We start from the raw sequence: 16,865 nt of genomic DNA on the forward strand, positions 1-16,865 counted from the left end.
GTGCAATGGCGCGATCTGGGCTCACTGCAACCTCCACCTCCCAGGTTCAAGCGATTCTCCTGCCTCAGCCTCCTGAATAGCTGGGATTACAGGCACGTGCCACCGCGCCCAGCAAATTTTTATTTTTAGTAGAGACGGGATTTCAACATTTTGGCCAGGCTGGTCTCGAACTCCTGACCTTGTGATCCACCCGCCTTGGCCTCCCAAAGTGCTAGGATTACAGGCATGAGCCACTGTGCCCGGCCATTAAAATACGTTTCTAAAAATGATCTCTCCTAGCCCAGTGTGGTAGCTCATGCCTATAATTCCAGCACTTTCAGTGTCCAAGGCAGGGCAATTGCTTGAGCTCAGGCGTTTGAGACCAGCCTGGACAACATAGCAAGACCCTATCTCTGCAAAAAAAAAAAAAAAAAATTAAAAATTAACCAGGTATGTTGGCACATTCCTGTAGTCCCAGCTACTTGGGAGGCTGATGCAGGAGGATCACATGACTCCAGGTGTTTGAGGCTGCAGTGAGCCATGATCATGCCACTGTACTCCAGCCTGGGCAACAGGGCAAGACACTGTCTCAAAATAAATAAATTTTTTAAAAAATGATCTCTCCAAATTTTTACATGTGAATCAGATAATACTATTTACTCTGATGCTTACAACCAATATTACTTCTTGCTTTTATACTTTTACTTGAAAAATACGCATTTTTGGTGAAAAGATGTATTTTTCTCATACTTACCATTATTTTTCTTCACTTATTATTTAAGCTACTCAACTCTTGAACTCCCCTTATATGTTATATGCTTAAAACCACCGACAAGGACTTTGCAAAGAAGTAGAAATAGATGATAAAAATAAGGAATACACAAGAAAAGCATCTCTTAAGCTCTCCGAGGAAGAAAGATATAAACATCTCTTCAAGCTGTCTCATCAGAAGAAAGTAGTATACACTGAAATTTGTGAAATGTCACAGATTTATGAAATTTGTTTCTGTTTTGCTCTGTTTTGGACTGGAGGTAGGAAAATAGTAGGGACTTTTGACTTTGGTTCCTTTTGGTAAGGTTGGGTTCCATTTACCAGAAGCCATTTCCTTCCCCCACATCTCTCTCCTGTTTCTGAATTACTCGTTGGTATTTTGATTATTAGGATTCATTATAACCTCTGGCTTAGGTTCTAAAAGCTTTTTTCCCCTCAGTAGGAAGGTGAGTGTGGAACATTGCTACCTTCTTCTTTTGGATTCAAGGTACTTGTTTCATAGAAAAAGGATACAAAAGTACAACTTAAGGCTTTGAAGGTAGTAATTCATCCCTTTACCTCCTTTGCATGTCAAATCTTTATAGTCAGGTAAGATTATAGTTCTTTAGTAATATTTAGTCTCTTCCAAGTTTCTCCCACTATCTGGTAACAAATAGCTCTAGATTGGGATCACTACAAGATTTACTGTGATTGCTTTATGTGATATGAAATAGTGAAAATCTGGCAGAGAAGATAAATTTGGTAAAGTGAACTACCCTTGGCCTGTCATCCAACTTCCTTAATATCCCTTGAGAATGATTTCATTCTGGAGCCACCTTGAGCCTTTCAAGCTATTTATAATCCATTTGTCATTGATTCAAGTTCTTTCTTCCAGAAATGGTAGAATAATAAAAAGGCTATGTAAGTCCCAGGATGGGTAATAAGGACCATGATAATTTTTGCAAGACATGGTTGAGAACCTGCTACCATAGAAGTCTCAAAAAGCAGTGGTTTCTACCAGGTAAAGGAAGTAGGAATGAAAACAATTATAATTCAGGATACTGTTTCTTAAAAAACAAACAAAACTATAGGAATCTTGCATTATTTCAATATCTGTTCATTGCCCAGACTTCACCCTATACATTCCTAAAGTCAGAAATCATCCTGTGCCTTAATATTAAGGGAAGGTGAAAGGAAAATTCACCTAAAATAGACTAGTGGATTATGCTCTTCACTATATAATCAAAACCACTAGGCTTTCAATGGATACGTAAACATGTTTTGGTTGCTAGGTCTTTAATGGCTGTTATTTTTGGATTCTGTTCATGATCCACTTCCCAACAGTAAGTCTGATGTGACACAGCTGAGTTCTAAATATGCTGCATGTACTTAAAAAAAAAAAAGCTGCTGAAGGTTGTGCTGTCTGCATTCTTACCGGAAAAGACAAGTGATAGGGTTTTTTAGCCCTGTTAATCCTATTCTCCTGTTGAGATTTTTTTGTTTCTCTAGAGGCCTCATCAACCTGATGAAGAGGAACTCAGGGAAAGCAATATCCCTGCTAATACCTCTCTGTGGAATGTGGTAGCAGGAGTAGTTAATAGAGCTGCCTCCTGAGAATGGGGTTAGTGTTGTTAAGGCAATAGTGCCCCAGATACCCTCTTGGCAGAGGACTGGTTGAATCTGAGTTGTATGGGTTTTTGAAATGTTTATAAGATAGCATCTATTTAAGGACATTGTGACTATAAAACAGCTTTGTATTGTTGTTAAAATAATAGAAATATAGTTTGGTACTGAATCTGTTAATAGGAAGTCATAAGTTTTTAATACTTTTGGAGGACACTTTTACTTGAATATGGATTATAAAGTTGTTCCATTATATGTGGAAACAGGAATACATACTATGTCTCTGTCACTAATCTTGAATTTTAGATGTTATTTCATGTGGATGCAGTTAGATAACTTATCTTTAGGATGCTTTATGCCCGGTTTTTTATTCCGGGGATCAACAAATTCTTTATTCCTATGCCTCCCTCTCAGGCACATGACACAGGTTTGCAGTATAAATTATGCAATTTAAGTAGTCCTTCTGGTTACCATAATCAAGTGTTTGAATAGAAGCTGGTCATAATCAGATTATTTCTTAGAATGTCAATTTCCTTAAGAACAGGAACACATTTCCTCTGAGGAGATTTTACTTATGGAGAGTTAGTATCATCCTGCTCTTAGCCAGTGAGAAAGGTTTCTGTCATAACTATATTCTCTATCACCTGTCCTTTTTTTTATTTTTTATTTTTTTTTGAGAGGAGTTTCGATCTTATCACCGAGGCTAGAGTGCCGCGGTGCGATCTTGGCGCACCGCAACCTCTGCCTCCTGGGTTCCAGCAATTCTCCTGCCTCAGCCTCCCTAGTAGCTGGGATTACAGGCGTCACCACACCTGGCTAATTTTTTTTTCGTATTTTTAGTAGAGAAGGGGTTTGGCCATGTTGGCCAGGCTGGTCTTGGCCTCCCAAAGTGTTGCGATTACAGAGGTGAGCCACTATACCCAGCCCACCTCTGTCCTTTTAAGGAAAAATCCTTTGATTATTTCTCTGTCCAGTGTGACCCTGAGGGGCTATTACTCTTTTTTTCCTTGAAAATACCTACTATCAGATCTTCTTTTCTTCTCCCAGAGGACATTTAGGTACAGGTTGAAATTCTCTTCATATCTTTCTGAGACAGGAAACATATAACTAACTCATAGACCTCTGGGGCCTGCTTTTCCTTTCTAAGGCCAACAATAGTGATGGAGCCTAGTTGTGATGGGATTGAGGCAGCTTCTTGTACTTCCTTATCTTGTCATATAATAGGAATAATGTTTATGGTGTTGTAGTCCTGGCTTCACTTGGCATTTAACCAACCTCCAAAGCTGTTTATTGCTTCGTATCCTCTGCCTCCATGAACATTATCCCTTAAATCTCTATTGCTCTGTAATATATGAGGCAACAAATAGCTCCTATGATTGGTTAAAGGCTGGCATGCTGCAAAGGTATATGTTTTATTGCCTATACAACACAAATCTATAGAGATTATTCCTGTTATCCCAGCCCTCCCATTAAATGGGCCATACTGGTACTGTGGGACTCTGGATCTCTAATTCTCTCCCTTTGGCAAGTTTCCCTATTACCTTGCATAAGCACAAAAGAAAAGCAGGAAAGAATGAGTTGGTGGTGATTACTGATTCTTATGTTAGGGAAGCATCTTGAATTGCAGAATTACAAGTGAAAGCAATGGCTCTGGTAGGTAAATGCCATTTGTGGTAGTATATGCCATGTTTACATGTTTCGACAGGTGAAAGCAATTTCAGGCAAACAAATAAGCCTTTTTTCCCCATCCTCTGCCAGGAGTTTTTTAAAATTCTAATTTTTATTTAATAATTCATATTTCATTCAATAATTCATCTAGTTCCCATCTGGTAAGAGTGCCTGCATGCTGTCAGGCAGCTGAAAATACACGGCATTATACACAAATTAGGCCAAATGCTAACCTTATTTTTTGTAATATGTTGACTTTGTAATAACTTTCAGTTCACTCTCTGGATGCTTCAGTAACCTGTGGTGGAAGTAGACCACTCTTATGCATCGTATAGGCAAAATTGGGACTGGATTTTTTTTTTTTTTTTTTTAGATGGAGTCTCGCTCTGTCGCCCAGGCTGGAGCGCAGTGGTGCAATCTTGGCTCATTGCAACTTCCACCTCCCAGGTTCAAGTGATTCTCTTGCCTCAGTCTCTCCAGTAGCTGGGACTACAAGTGCCCACCACCATGCCCAGCTAATTTTTGTATTTTTTAGTAGAAATGGGGTGTTGCCATGTTGGACAGGCTGGTCTGAAACTCCTGACCTCAGGTGATCCACCCGCCTTGGCCTCCCAAAGTGCTTTGATTGCAGGCATCAGCCACTGCACCTGGCCTGGGACTGGGATTTTTAAAATGTAGAGATGTAATTAAACTCAAGTTTCTTAATGTCATATCTAATACTCTTGACACTTGCCCTTAGAAACATATAGTTGGTTATTTTTGTTTTTCATGTTATATTTAAACAAATATATATATGTTTATTAGAGCGCAGTAGATTAAAAGCATCCTTGCTCCAGTCTGCCCCTCCCAAAAAAGGCTGTATGAATCTCATTGGCAATATACCCATTATAAATTAAGGTGACATTTTTCAGTTATTTACTCTTGTTTTTCTTAGGTATAAGTTAGTATTTGAAATGGGAGCTCAGAAACTGTTCTCAGAGTATTCCTGTTAGAAAAAAAATAAAATCCTGTCTTTGTAGCTAAGTTCTTCCTAAGAGGCCTCTTTCCTACTCACTTCTTTTTTTTTTTTTTTTTTTTGAGACGGAGTTTTGCTCTTGTTACCCAGGCTGGAGTGCAATGGTGTAATCTTGGCTCACCGCAACCTCCGCCTCCTGGGTTCAAGCAATTCTCCTGCCTCAGCCTCCTGAGCAGCTGGGATTACAGGCACACGCCACCATGCCCAGCTAATTTTTGTATTTTTAGTGGAGACGGGGTTTCACCATGTTGACCAGGATGGTCTCGATCTCTTGACCTCGTGATCCACCCGCCTCAGCCTCCCAAAGTGCTGGGATTACAGGCTTGAGCCACCGCGCCCAGCGGTTACTCCCTTCTTTTACAGATTGCTGAGTTTACAAAGTGCGTTCTGAATCTGAGAGCCTGTCTTTCATTTATCCTTCTTTTGCCACCCTGGCAAAATGACATATAGCATATAGATAGGTTGTTGACTTACAAGATATTGGCATTGTATAGAATTCTTCATTCTTTTATCGAACTGTCTTCCAGCTAATGCAGCAGATTAAAAAGCAGCCAGCATACTCCCTCTCTCTGGTTAGTGTATTTCTTTAATGCAGATTGACTTGCTCAGCAGTCGCATTCTGTCTGAAGCCCTTGTTAGGGCCTCTCTGTATGTGGATTCATAACACATCTGTGTGTACATCTACAGTGCTGTATAAATAATAATAAGTAATCACCAGATGGCCTATAACTGCTCCTTTGGACCCGCTGGGTCTCTTGAAGCTGTTAGTAAAGTCGTCTGGCATTTTGCTGGGGAAAACTTGTCATAGATTTATTTCTAAAAAAATTCAAACTCACAACTGGGTGTTTAGGACTAGATATTGCTGTCTGTGTTGTAAATATTTAACAGGCTTTGTACAATGACAAGTAAAAGCGCCATTACTAACCACATACAGGGGCTGTGGAGCTCTTCTTCCCTCCTGGCCATTTAGAAAGGAAAAGAAATGCCAATAAATTGTACATTATGAACAAGGTACAAGATATGCTCTCTGGAAGATTTTTCTGAAGAGAAAAACAGTTTCAACATTCTGCTCAAAGGGTTGTGACTGGGCAAACTTAAGCTTTTTAACTATATGCCAGTGACTTAAACACAATACCACTTTTATTTATTTATCTTTTTAGAGATAGGGTCTTGTTCTGTCACCCAGGCTGGAGTATAGTACAATCATAACTCACTGAAGCCTCCAACCCCTGGGCTCAGGCAGTCCTCCTGCTTCAGCCTCCTGAGTAGCTGGGACTACAGGTGCACACCACCATGCTTGGCTAATTTTATGTTTTTATTTTTAAAGACACGGTCTTGCTGTGCTGTCCAGGCTGGTCTCAAACTCCTAGCCTAAAGCAATCCTCTCACCTAAGGCTCCCAAGTAGTTGGGATTATAGTCGTTAGCAACCGAACCTGGCCCAAAGTCCCTTTTAAATTGGACTTTATAATATTTTAAGAAAATTATGGAGTACAGTCACATTGAGAGTTTGATCTGAATAGAGTCTTTATCACCAAATGATAAACCTTTCTGAAAGAATGACAGTGCTATTTGACATTTGGTTAAATGTCAGGCCTTTGATTATGTCTAAAAACTGAATACATAAAGTATAGTGTTTGCCAATATTATTTATAAAGCAAAGCATCTTTTTTTTTGTCCTCTTTCCATTAATTTTTGTGAAAAGGTTATGTATTTTGTTTGGGGAAAACTTTTATTCTGGTTTTCTGCTTATGATTTTCTGTGCTGTTTTGCTAATCTCTTTACTTCAGTACCTATTGTATTAGTGTGCTTAGTACAATAATACATATTTTAAAAAATCACAATAGAACTGATTACCCCTAAATTTGAGGGGTTTTTTGTTTGTTTGTTTGCTTATCATAAGATAACAAAAAATGTTTTCAACAGAAATTGGGTATCTTAACTCTCAAGCCTAATTTTCTTTTGTCTGTTGAGGGCTTAATCTATTTAACCACAGAGAGCTTGTCATTTAAATTATAGCACATGGCTCTTTTTTTGAGGTAGAATGTGTAGAATCCTTTGCTGTTTCAAAATTTCATCTTGAAGAATTGACATACAAGTTGTGACGAAGAAATGCTTTTAATAGTTTATTGTAGGGAGATGTAAAAGTTTTCTCTCACAAAATTGTCATGTTAAGGATAGGATTTCAAGACGGAAAGCATCCTGGAGAAAAGATGGAAGCTTTGAGGTTTATCTCTTTGTAACAGTGCCTTTGTGTTTTTACTTTGAAATTTCTTTGTGCAGTGAAATATGCTACCTTTGTATTTGTGCTTTGGTAAGATTCTGGACTATTTGCAATTGTCTGTGAAAGTCCAAAGAGAATGAGAATAAATTTTGTGAAATTATCTCATTCCCAGTCTGGCACTCCATGTGCCCTTGTGTGGCTGCTGATTCTGCGGGCAGATTGAAGTGCTGAACCAACTTCTGCTCTAACTGCTAAAATTGCCAGCCATAATTCCAAGCTTTTAAATCTTGTTGTTCACATCAATGATGTCAAATTTTGAGCAAACATAGCTCTGTCTTTAAATCCCAGTGGAATTTGCAATTCCCTGGATTGAAAGGCAAGAGTTCCTCCTTTTTGCCTTTGAAAAACTTGAGTGGCTGTGCAGGGAAAGTCAGCAGAATAAATCTGCAGCCTTGCCGTGTCCTTTGAGTCATTGTAGAAAGCTGAGTGCTCTGTTCGGCATTCAGCAGATTGGCTGTCAGAGTTGCAGCGCTGCCTATCAAAGACATGGTCTCTCAAAGAGCCATTTATGTTATTCCAGAGAGAACCATCCTGTCGCAAAAGGAACACCTCCTTTCCCCTCCCAAGGGTCAGATCTTCTTTTGATACTGGGCAATTATCCCTTGCTTTTCCTGAAAAATAGCTCAATCCACTATAAAGATTGGCACCAGCACAGGTTGCTGACTTGGTTACAGTGACAAGCTCTGATTCCTTAGCCACAGGGAGAGGCATCAGGGTGATACTCGAAAGTATGCCAGAGGCTTAATGGGGGTGATTTTTCTGCTGAGAAATTCAGTGTCCCTTATAAGTGTCTTGGCTTCTGTTCTCTTTCTCTGAGGGAAATAAATTTATTTTAGTTGTTTGCACACCAGTCACTATAAAATGCCACTGTGTGGTTGTCTTTCCATCCTTCACTTCCTCAAGCTTCTTTCCTGTCTTTAGTTACTGTCCTTTAGTTACTGTTTGAGATCAAGCCCTACAGTCTTAATTTTTTACATTTTTACATCCTTTTTATACAGCTTATCTTGGCTCTTATTAGTCTTTGTACCTGGTGGGGATTATTAATCAGTGTTTCCTCTATTAAAAATAATTAATAGACTATTTTTTAGAACAGTGGTAAGTGTACAGAAAAAATTGAGTGGAGAGTACAGAGAGTTCCCATATACCTCCTCACTCCACCCCTACCCACGGTTTCCTTTATTGTTACATCTTGCATCAGTGTGCTATATTTTTTACAGTTGTTGAGCCAACATTGATACATTATTATTAGCTAAAGGCCATAGTTGTCATTAGTGTTCACTGCCTATACATTCTGTGGGGTTTCACAAGTGTATCTACTATATGTGTATCACATACATATATACCATATATGTATCACATATGTATCTACTATAATAATACCATAGACCGGGAGTGGTGGCTCACGCCTGTAATCCAAGCACTTTGGAGGCCAAGGCGGGCGGATCACCTGAGGTCGGGAGTTCAAGACCAGCCTGACCAACATGGTGAAACCCCGTCTTAAAAATAATAATAATAATAATAATACCGTAAGGAATAGTCTCACTGCCATAAAAATCTTTTGTGCTCCACCTATTCATCCCACCCTCCTGAACCCCTGGTAACCACTGATCTTTTTACTGTCTCTGTAGTTTCACTTTTTCTAGAATGTCATGTAGTAGGAATCATATAGCCCTCTAATTTTTTAAAATTGTGAGTAGATAAGCATGTAACTAGAAATTGTTAGGAAAAAAAAGGGAGAGAAAATTAGATGTGGGAGGTTCCACAGCTCCAAGTTCTACCTAAAACTCCAAGCATTTATCCAGGGAGATGTAGGTGGCCAGCCTTTCCTCTTCTCTGCTGGGGGTCTGTCTGATGTTATAGGAATTAGCTTGCCTAGTGACATTTTATTGATTCTAGGTGTTAGGAGCAAGGACAAGATGAACACTGAATGGGCTGTATCTGGGGAATCAAGGTATTTGGATTGAGCAAAAGGAAGTAGAGCATTTGATTCTTTTTCCTTTGATTAGGTTGAGTACAATAACATCTCCTTCTCTCCCTTCTTCCCATGGGCAGCTTTATATGTGATTGAAGAAGATCAGTGCAAAGATTCCCCATCCAGAAATAAACTTTTGTACTTCTACACTAATTAAAGATTCATGTAAATTATGAAGTTTTTGGAAAACTATGGAGAACTCTGTGGGGGCTATCATTCACACTTCAGTATGAATTGGTTTAATGACAACTGTGATATTGCTACCTAAAGAAATGGATGTTTTTATTTGGGGCTAGGGGATCACAGATGTAGACTGGCATAGGTAGAATGGTCCCTTAGCAAAGGAGATATTGAAGTTTATGAAGATGTAAAAGATACACAGATTTACTTTTGCATTTTATTTTGGGCTATCTCAGCTTCTTTTACTAGAAGTTCATGCCTGTAATCCCAGCACCTTGAGAGGCCAAAGCAGGAGGACTGCTTGAAGCCAGGGGTTCAAGATGAACCTGGGTAACAAAGCGAGACCCTGACACTACCAAAAAATAAAAATAAAAAATGAAGCTACTTGAGAAGTATAAATGTTAAGAATAGCCCAGATAAACACTGGAACCAATTTAATTTGGAAAGAAAGAACCATTTCCTCCTTTACCCACTCTGGAAAATTTCAGTTGATAAAATATAGGGGAAGGAGAAGTACTGATTTCTTTAGTTCTAGGACTCATGCTTCCTGTCTGCTTAGAACTCTAGCTCCTTGGTATGGAGTAGTATCTTTTTTTTCGTAGAGATAATATCTCTTTACCCTCTATATTTGACTAAATATAAGAATATGCTAGTCTTGGATCAGTTACTTTCTTAACTTGTCAGACTGAACTAACTCTGTGGTAAAGTGAACATTAGCCTAGAGAAGGTTCTTAGCATGATGGTCAGGGTTAACATCAGTTAGTGCATATTAACAGGTAATGTATGCATACATACATACACAATTTAGAGGAAATATATTTACATTAGGTATGGCAAAATGATCTTTCCATCCAGAAAGCATACAGGGAAGGGAGAGAATAAAATACAGTGAAAATTATTTGATTTTATTGATACAACAGCAGCAATAATTATAGCTCACTGAGCTTATGTCATGTACTATGCCAAAGTACTTTACAGGGATGTTTTATTTAATCCTAGCAACCTCTGAGGGAGAATTACCAAGGAGAAAACTAAGGCTCAGAGAACTAACTTGTACAGGGTTACTCAGTATTTTGTGATGGAGTTGTAACACGAACCCAGATGGTTAGACTCCAGACCAGCACTCTTAACTACTCTGTTAAATTCTTCCTTATTATTTTTCAGTATGCACATCTAGCCTAGAAAAAAATGAATAAGTAATTTTTTTGGATAATGGTCCAAATCAGTCAACTAAGTATTTGATATAGTTTGTTACTGATCTATATATCTAGCTGTCATACCAAAGAGAGCTAAGCTAAATCTGTAGCTGAGCTGTGCCTGTGGGGGGGAAAAATGTGTATATATATATATATATATATATATATAAATTCTTAGGAAAAGGAAGAAATCTTTCTGCAGCTGCCTCAGCCTTAATGTACAGTGTTTTTTATTTGCCTGGTAATGCTGCTGAAATGTGTCTACTCTCTGAGGTAAAACACCATCATTTTGCAGCAAGGACATGGTTCTAAAGAGGAAAGAAAATTAATTTTTGCCCAATCAGAAATGTAGACAGAACTAGAAAACTGGTACCTTCATGGCTTCAGCAACTTCTACTGAAAAGCCCAGAGAAGCATTGTGGGTGTCATCTTTGTGCATTCTAGGCTAGGTTACTTCCTGATCCATATTTCCTTCTTTCTTGCCTTTTTTTATGCCCACAAGCTCCCACAGACAAAGGATGGGTATCTTGCTTTGACTAGTGCCGTGTAGTAATTGGGGCTTTTGTTCTGGTGGCTGCCGTACTTATTGGTAAGAGGAAATATTACTAAGGCGTAATTAGGGTATGATTAGAACAACAGGATAGTGAGATGTATGATCTGCTCAGTGATTGCTAACTTGCTTATTCTCTGACATTTTTGCCATATGGCTACATAGAAGATCTTACCTGTTGAATAATGCAATTCCACACTCAGGTCTCACATCCTGTCTTTCATTGATGTCATAGCACCTCTAGGTATCTGCCTTTTCCTTTTCCCTTAGAAACTGTGTTATATTAATGCAATAGACATTTCGTTTATAATTTATCATCAGAAGTGAAAATATATGGCTATGTAGATTTGTGGAAATATTTACATGAAATAATTTAAGTGATCAAATATGTAGAAGTATATACAGAGGATCAAAAGAGACCAGAGAATCTAATAGTATTATTTTGGTAGAGATGGGGTTTTGCCATATTGGCCAGGCTGGTCTCCAACTCCTGACCTCAAATGATCTGCCCACCCCAGCTTCCCAAAGTGCTGGGATTACAGGCATGAGCCACATTTTCCTTCTTCTTCTTCTCTTTTTTTTTTTTTTTTTTTTGAGGCAGAGTCTCACTCTGCTGCCCAGGCTGGACCCCAGTAGTGCAAATCTGGCTCACTATAACCTTCATGTTCAAGTTCAAGTGATTCCCCTCCTCAGCCTCCCAAGTAGCTGGAACTACAGCCGTCCACCACCACACCCAGCTAATTTTTGTATTTTCAGTAGAGACAGGGTTTCACCATGTTTGCCAGGCTGGCTCAAACTCTTCACTTCAAGTGATCCACCTGCCTTGGCCTCCCAAAGTGCTGGGATTACAGGTGTGAGCCACCGCATCTGGCACATTTTCCTTCTTGATTCTGATAATGATTCACTGTTTATCTGTGAATCATGTGAAATTGTACCTTCAACTGCAGGAAGTATCTAACTAGAATCTTGTCTTTTCCACCTCTGACCACGAAGTCAAGTTCCTGGCTTCGGAACTGAGAATGGCTCACTGGGTAAGGTTGTAACTGATGAAAATGATCATTCTTGGTCTCCATAGATCTCATTTGTTTATTTTGCTGGGTGCCTCTGATAGACCAGTTAGTTGTGTGTGAGCGTGCATGTGTGTGCCTGTGTGTGTATATGTATTGTGTGTGTGATGCCAGGACTTCCTATAAAAAAGTAAAAGAAAAGAAAAAGTGGTTCAGGGAAGCAGCCTATAGAACAGAGCTAAAAGCTTGGCTACTGAGAGGTTATCAGAGAGACAGTGACAGTTTAATAGGGTGGATGAAGACTACATTTTAATGCTAAGCTTTGATTACCTCCATTTTATGTCTCTGTTCCCAAGCTCACTGACAATAACAAATCTTTCATTGGCATAGTTATTTGAATCAAGTGAAAAGAGGTGTTCAGATAGTTTTAAAGATCTCAGTTGTAGTATATACCTGGAGTTTGTATAATACCAGAATGGGTAAATAGTATCATAGACATCTGTCACTTCAGTGAACATCTTTTTTTTTTTTTTCGTAATAGCAATCTATGCACATTAATTTTTTATTATGTTCATAACTTCAGACATTTGTCATTTTACTTCAGTTTCACCTACTTTTTAGGACTAAGAGGGAGACTGTAGTCTCCTTAGGCTGTGCATATTGTGAGGGAACAATAAAAGTAGTTACTCTAAAATTTTCAGGGGTCTAGATATCTGTGTATATTTTATAAAATATCATATAATATTCAACACTTTAGCTATTCCCTATTCAGTCTTTCCTGTTCTTTCCTTCTAGGCTTTACCTAGATAATTGCAGTAGTGGAAAGGGGAGACTATTTCAGCCTTCTTTCACTTTCTGTGCATTTTGAAACTATAGACAGGGCCTATGGAGGCTTGTACTTTCAGTTATGCATATTTGACTGCCCAGATAAGAGGATTGTATTCACATACATAACAGCTCTTGGCAGAGTGGTGGTTAAAGATTTTAACATACTATACCTTGTTGGCTATTCCCTTAGTCCTAAGGGAGGCATTTTGGTTCTCCATAGACAGTAATCGGCTTGTCAGAGTAGAATGGCTTTTTGTTTTTCCTTTATCTAGTAGAATGCAGTGGGCTAAGCCTTTCTGGGAAGTAATTTCTTCCTCTACCGCGTGAACAGAAGGTTGTGGATACTGTCTCTGAAACAAAGGGGAGGTGGTGATAGAAAAATTAGTGGCTAGGGCATAATTGGATTGGAGCTCTGTCAAGGAGACAACAGTTCCTGCTTGGAAGCTGGACTTTCTGCTATGCTTTGCTTTTCTGTCTTAACATTAGAATAATAAGTAGTGGGCCGAATGCGGTGGCTCACTCTTGTAATCCCAGCACTTTGGGAGGCTGAAGCAGGCAGATCATGAGGTCAGGAGATCAAGTCCATCATGGCCAACATGGTGAAACCCCGTCTCTACTAAGGATACAAAAATTAGCTGGGCGTGATGGCACATGCTTGTAGTCACAGCTACTCGGGAGGTGAGGCAGGAGAATTGCTTGAACCTGGGAAGCAGAGGTTGCAGTGAGCCGAGATTGCGCCACTGCACTCCAGCCTGGCAACAGAGCGAGATTCCGTCTCAAAAAAAAAAAAGAAGAAGAAACAATGGGTACTCTACTTGGAGCTTAAAATTTGAGACTCTTTTCTGAGCACTCTATGAGAATGCATATGCAAGAAGCTATTCATATTTACTTAGCGGTTTTCAGTCTTTTTTCATTTATGTTCTTCCTTTGCTTTTTTTTAAATTAAGAAACCATTTTTTTTAGAGCAGTATTAGATTCACGGCAAAATTGAGTGAAAAGTGCAGATAGTTCTTATATACCTCCTGTCCTAACACCCACTAGCCTCCCCCACTATCAACATACTGAACCACAATGATACATTTGTTACATTCGATGAACCTGCATTGACATATCACCTAAGTCCATGCTTTGTATTAGGATTCACTTCTCGGTATTGCACATTCTGTAGATGTTAAGAAATATAGAATGAGGCTAGACACAGTGGTTCATACCTGTAGTCTCAGCACTTTGGGAGGCCGAGGCAGGAGGATTGCTGGAGCCCAGGAGTTCAACACCAGCCTAGGCACCATAGTAAGACCTCGTCTCTACAAAAAAAAAAAAAAATTAGCCAGGTATGGTAGTGTGTACCTATAGTCCCAGCTATTTAGGAGCCTGAAGTGGGAAGATTGCTTGAGCCTGGGAGGTCAAGGCTGCAGTGAGCCATGATTGTGCCACTGCACATCAGCCTGGGTAACAGAATGAGCTCCTGTCAAATCAGTCAATCAGTCATTCACTACATAAAATGACATGTATCCACCATTATAGTATCATACAGAAGAGTTTCACTGCCCTAAACATCCTTTGTGCTCTGCCTGTTTATCCCTCACTTCCCATTGACCCCTGGCAAGCACTGATCTTTTTATTGTCTCTCTAGCTCTGCTGTCTTCAGAATGTCGTTTAGTTGGAATCATACAATTATAAGGCCATATCATACTAGCTTTCATTTAGTAATATGCATTTAAGTTTCCTCCTTATCTTTTCATGGCTTGATACCTTATTTCTTTTTAGTGCTGACTAATATTCCATTGTCTGGTTGTATAGTTTATCCATTCACCTGCTGAAGGACATGTTCATTGCTTCCAAGATTTGGCAATTATGAGGAAAGAAAGCTGCTATATAAATATCCATGTGCAGGCTTTTGTGTGGGCATAGTTTTCCATTCATTTGGGTAAATATCGATGAGTGTGTGATCACTGAATCATATGGTAATACTATGTTTAATTATGGTAAGACTACCTTTAGTTTTGTAAGAAACTGTCAAACTGTCTTCCAAAGTGGCCGTATTATTTTGCATTTCCACCAGAAATGAATGAGAGTTCTTGTTGCTCCACATCCTTACCAACATTTAGTGTTGTCAGTGTTTTGGATTTTGGCCACTCTAATAGGTGCGTAGGAGATTTTGTTATTTTAATTTATATTTCCCTGCCAGGCGTGGTGGCTCACACCTGTAATCCCAGCACTTTGGAAGGCGGAGGCAGGCAGATCACCTGAGGTCAGGAGTTCGAGATCAGCCTGGCCAACATGGTGAAACCCCGTCTCTACTAAAAATACAAAAATTAGCCGGGTGCGGGGGCAGGCGCCTGTATTTCCGGCTACTCAGGAGGCTAAAGCCGGGAGAATCACTTGAACTCGGTAGGCGGAGGTTGCATTGAGCCGAGATCACACCACTGCACTCCAGCCTGGGTGACAGAGTGAGACTCTGTCTCAAAAAATAATAATAATTTGCATTTCCCTGATGGCATGATGTTGAGCACCTTTGCATATGCTTATTTGCCATCAGTATTTTTCTTTGGTGAGGTATCTGACTAAAGTCTGTTGCCCATTTTTTAATCAGGTTTTCCATTTTCTTACTGTTCAGTTTTAAGAGTTCTTTGTGTATTTTGCATAACAGTCCTTTATGAGGCGTATGTTTTACAAACATATTCTCCCATTATGTAGCTTGTCTTTTTTTTTTTTTTTTACTTTGTTGATTTGCATTTGTAGCTTGTCTTTACATTCTCTTGACATTGTCTTTCACAGAGCAGAAGTTTTTAATTTTAGCAAAGTCCAGCTTATCAATTACTTAGTTCATGGATCATGCCTTTGGTGTTGCATCTAAGAAGTCATCCCCATACCCAAAATCATCTAGGTCAGTGGTCCCCTACCTTTTTGGCACTAGGGACTGGTTTCCTGGAAGATAAAGGGGCATGCAACCTAGATCCCTCACATACACAGTTCACAGTAGGGTTTGGACTCCTTTGAGAATCTAATGCTGCAACTGATCTGACAGGAGGCAGAGCTCTGGCTGTAATACAATCAGTGGGGAGGGATTGTAAATAGAAATGAAGTTTTACTCACTCGCCCACTGCTCACCTCCTGCTGTGTGGCCCCTGGTCTGGGTGTTCCCCTATAGTGTCTTCTAAAAGTTTTATCGTTTTGCATTTTACATTTAGGTCTATGATCCATTTTGAGTTAAGTTTTGTGAAGGCTATAAAGCAAGTGTCTAGATTCATTTTTTTGCATGTGGATATCCAGTTGTTTCAGCACCATTCGTTGAAAAGATTATCTTTGCTTCATTGTATTGCCTTTGCTCCTTTGTAAAAGATCAATGACTATATTTATGTGGGTCTATTTCTGGGCCCTCTGTTTATTCACATAAATGTAGTAATTGATTTGTCCATTTTTTTTTACTAGTACCACACTGTGTTTATTACTGTAGCTTTGTAGTAGGCTTTTTTCTTTTTTTTGTAGGGGGGATGTTAGTAGAGACAGGGTCACATTATGTTCCCCAGGCTGGTCTCAAACTCCTAGTCTCAGGCGATCCTCCCACTTTGGCCTCCTATAGTGCTGGGATTACAGGTATGAGCCGCTATGCCCAGCCTATAGTAGGTCTTCTTCCTTTTTTTTTTTTTTTTTTTTTTGTGATGGAGAGTCTTGCTCTGTCACCAGGCTGGAGTGCAGTAGCACAATCTCAGCTCACTGCAACCTCCGCCTCCTGGGGTCAAGTGATTCCCCTGAGCCTCCTGAGTAGCTGGGACTACACCTCTCTAGTGTCTTTATTTTTGTTTTTTTTTTTT

At 39.4% G+C, this 16,865-nt stretch overlaps 1 protein-coding gene and 1 long non-coding RNA gene across 8 annotated transcripts in view; both read left to right on the forward strand.

Moving 5' to 3' along the window:
• LOC116560676 (cyclic AMP-dependent transcription factor ATF-7) overlaps positions 1 to 16,865 on the forward strand; it is a 104,468-nt gene that overhangs the window by 24,589 nt on the left and 63,014 nt on the right. The window lies entirely within an intron of this gene.
• Positions 6,336 to 10,883, forward strand: LOC116560955. Its single transcript, XR_004273232.1, has 2 exons — positions 6,336 to 8,712; positions 8,849 to 10,883. It is a non-coding gene; the product is annotated as an uncharacterized LOC116560955 (long non-coding RNA).

Source organism: Sapajus apella, unplaced genomic scaffold (assembly GCF_009761245.1).
Source record: "Sapajus apella isolate SASKATOON/1434 unplaced genomic scaffold, GSC_monkey_1.0 scaffold2, whole genome shotgun sequence".
Lineage (NCBI taxonomy): Eukaryota > Metazoa > Chordata > Mammalia > Primates > Cebidae > Sapajus > Sapajus apella.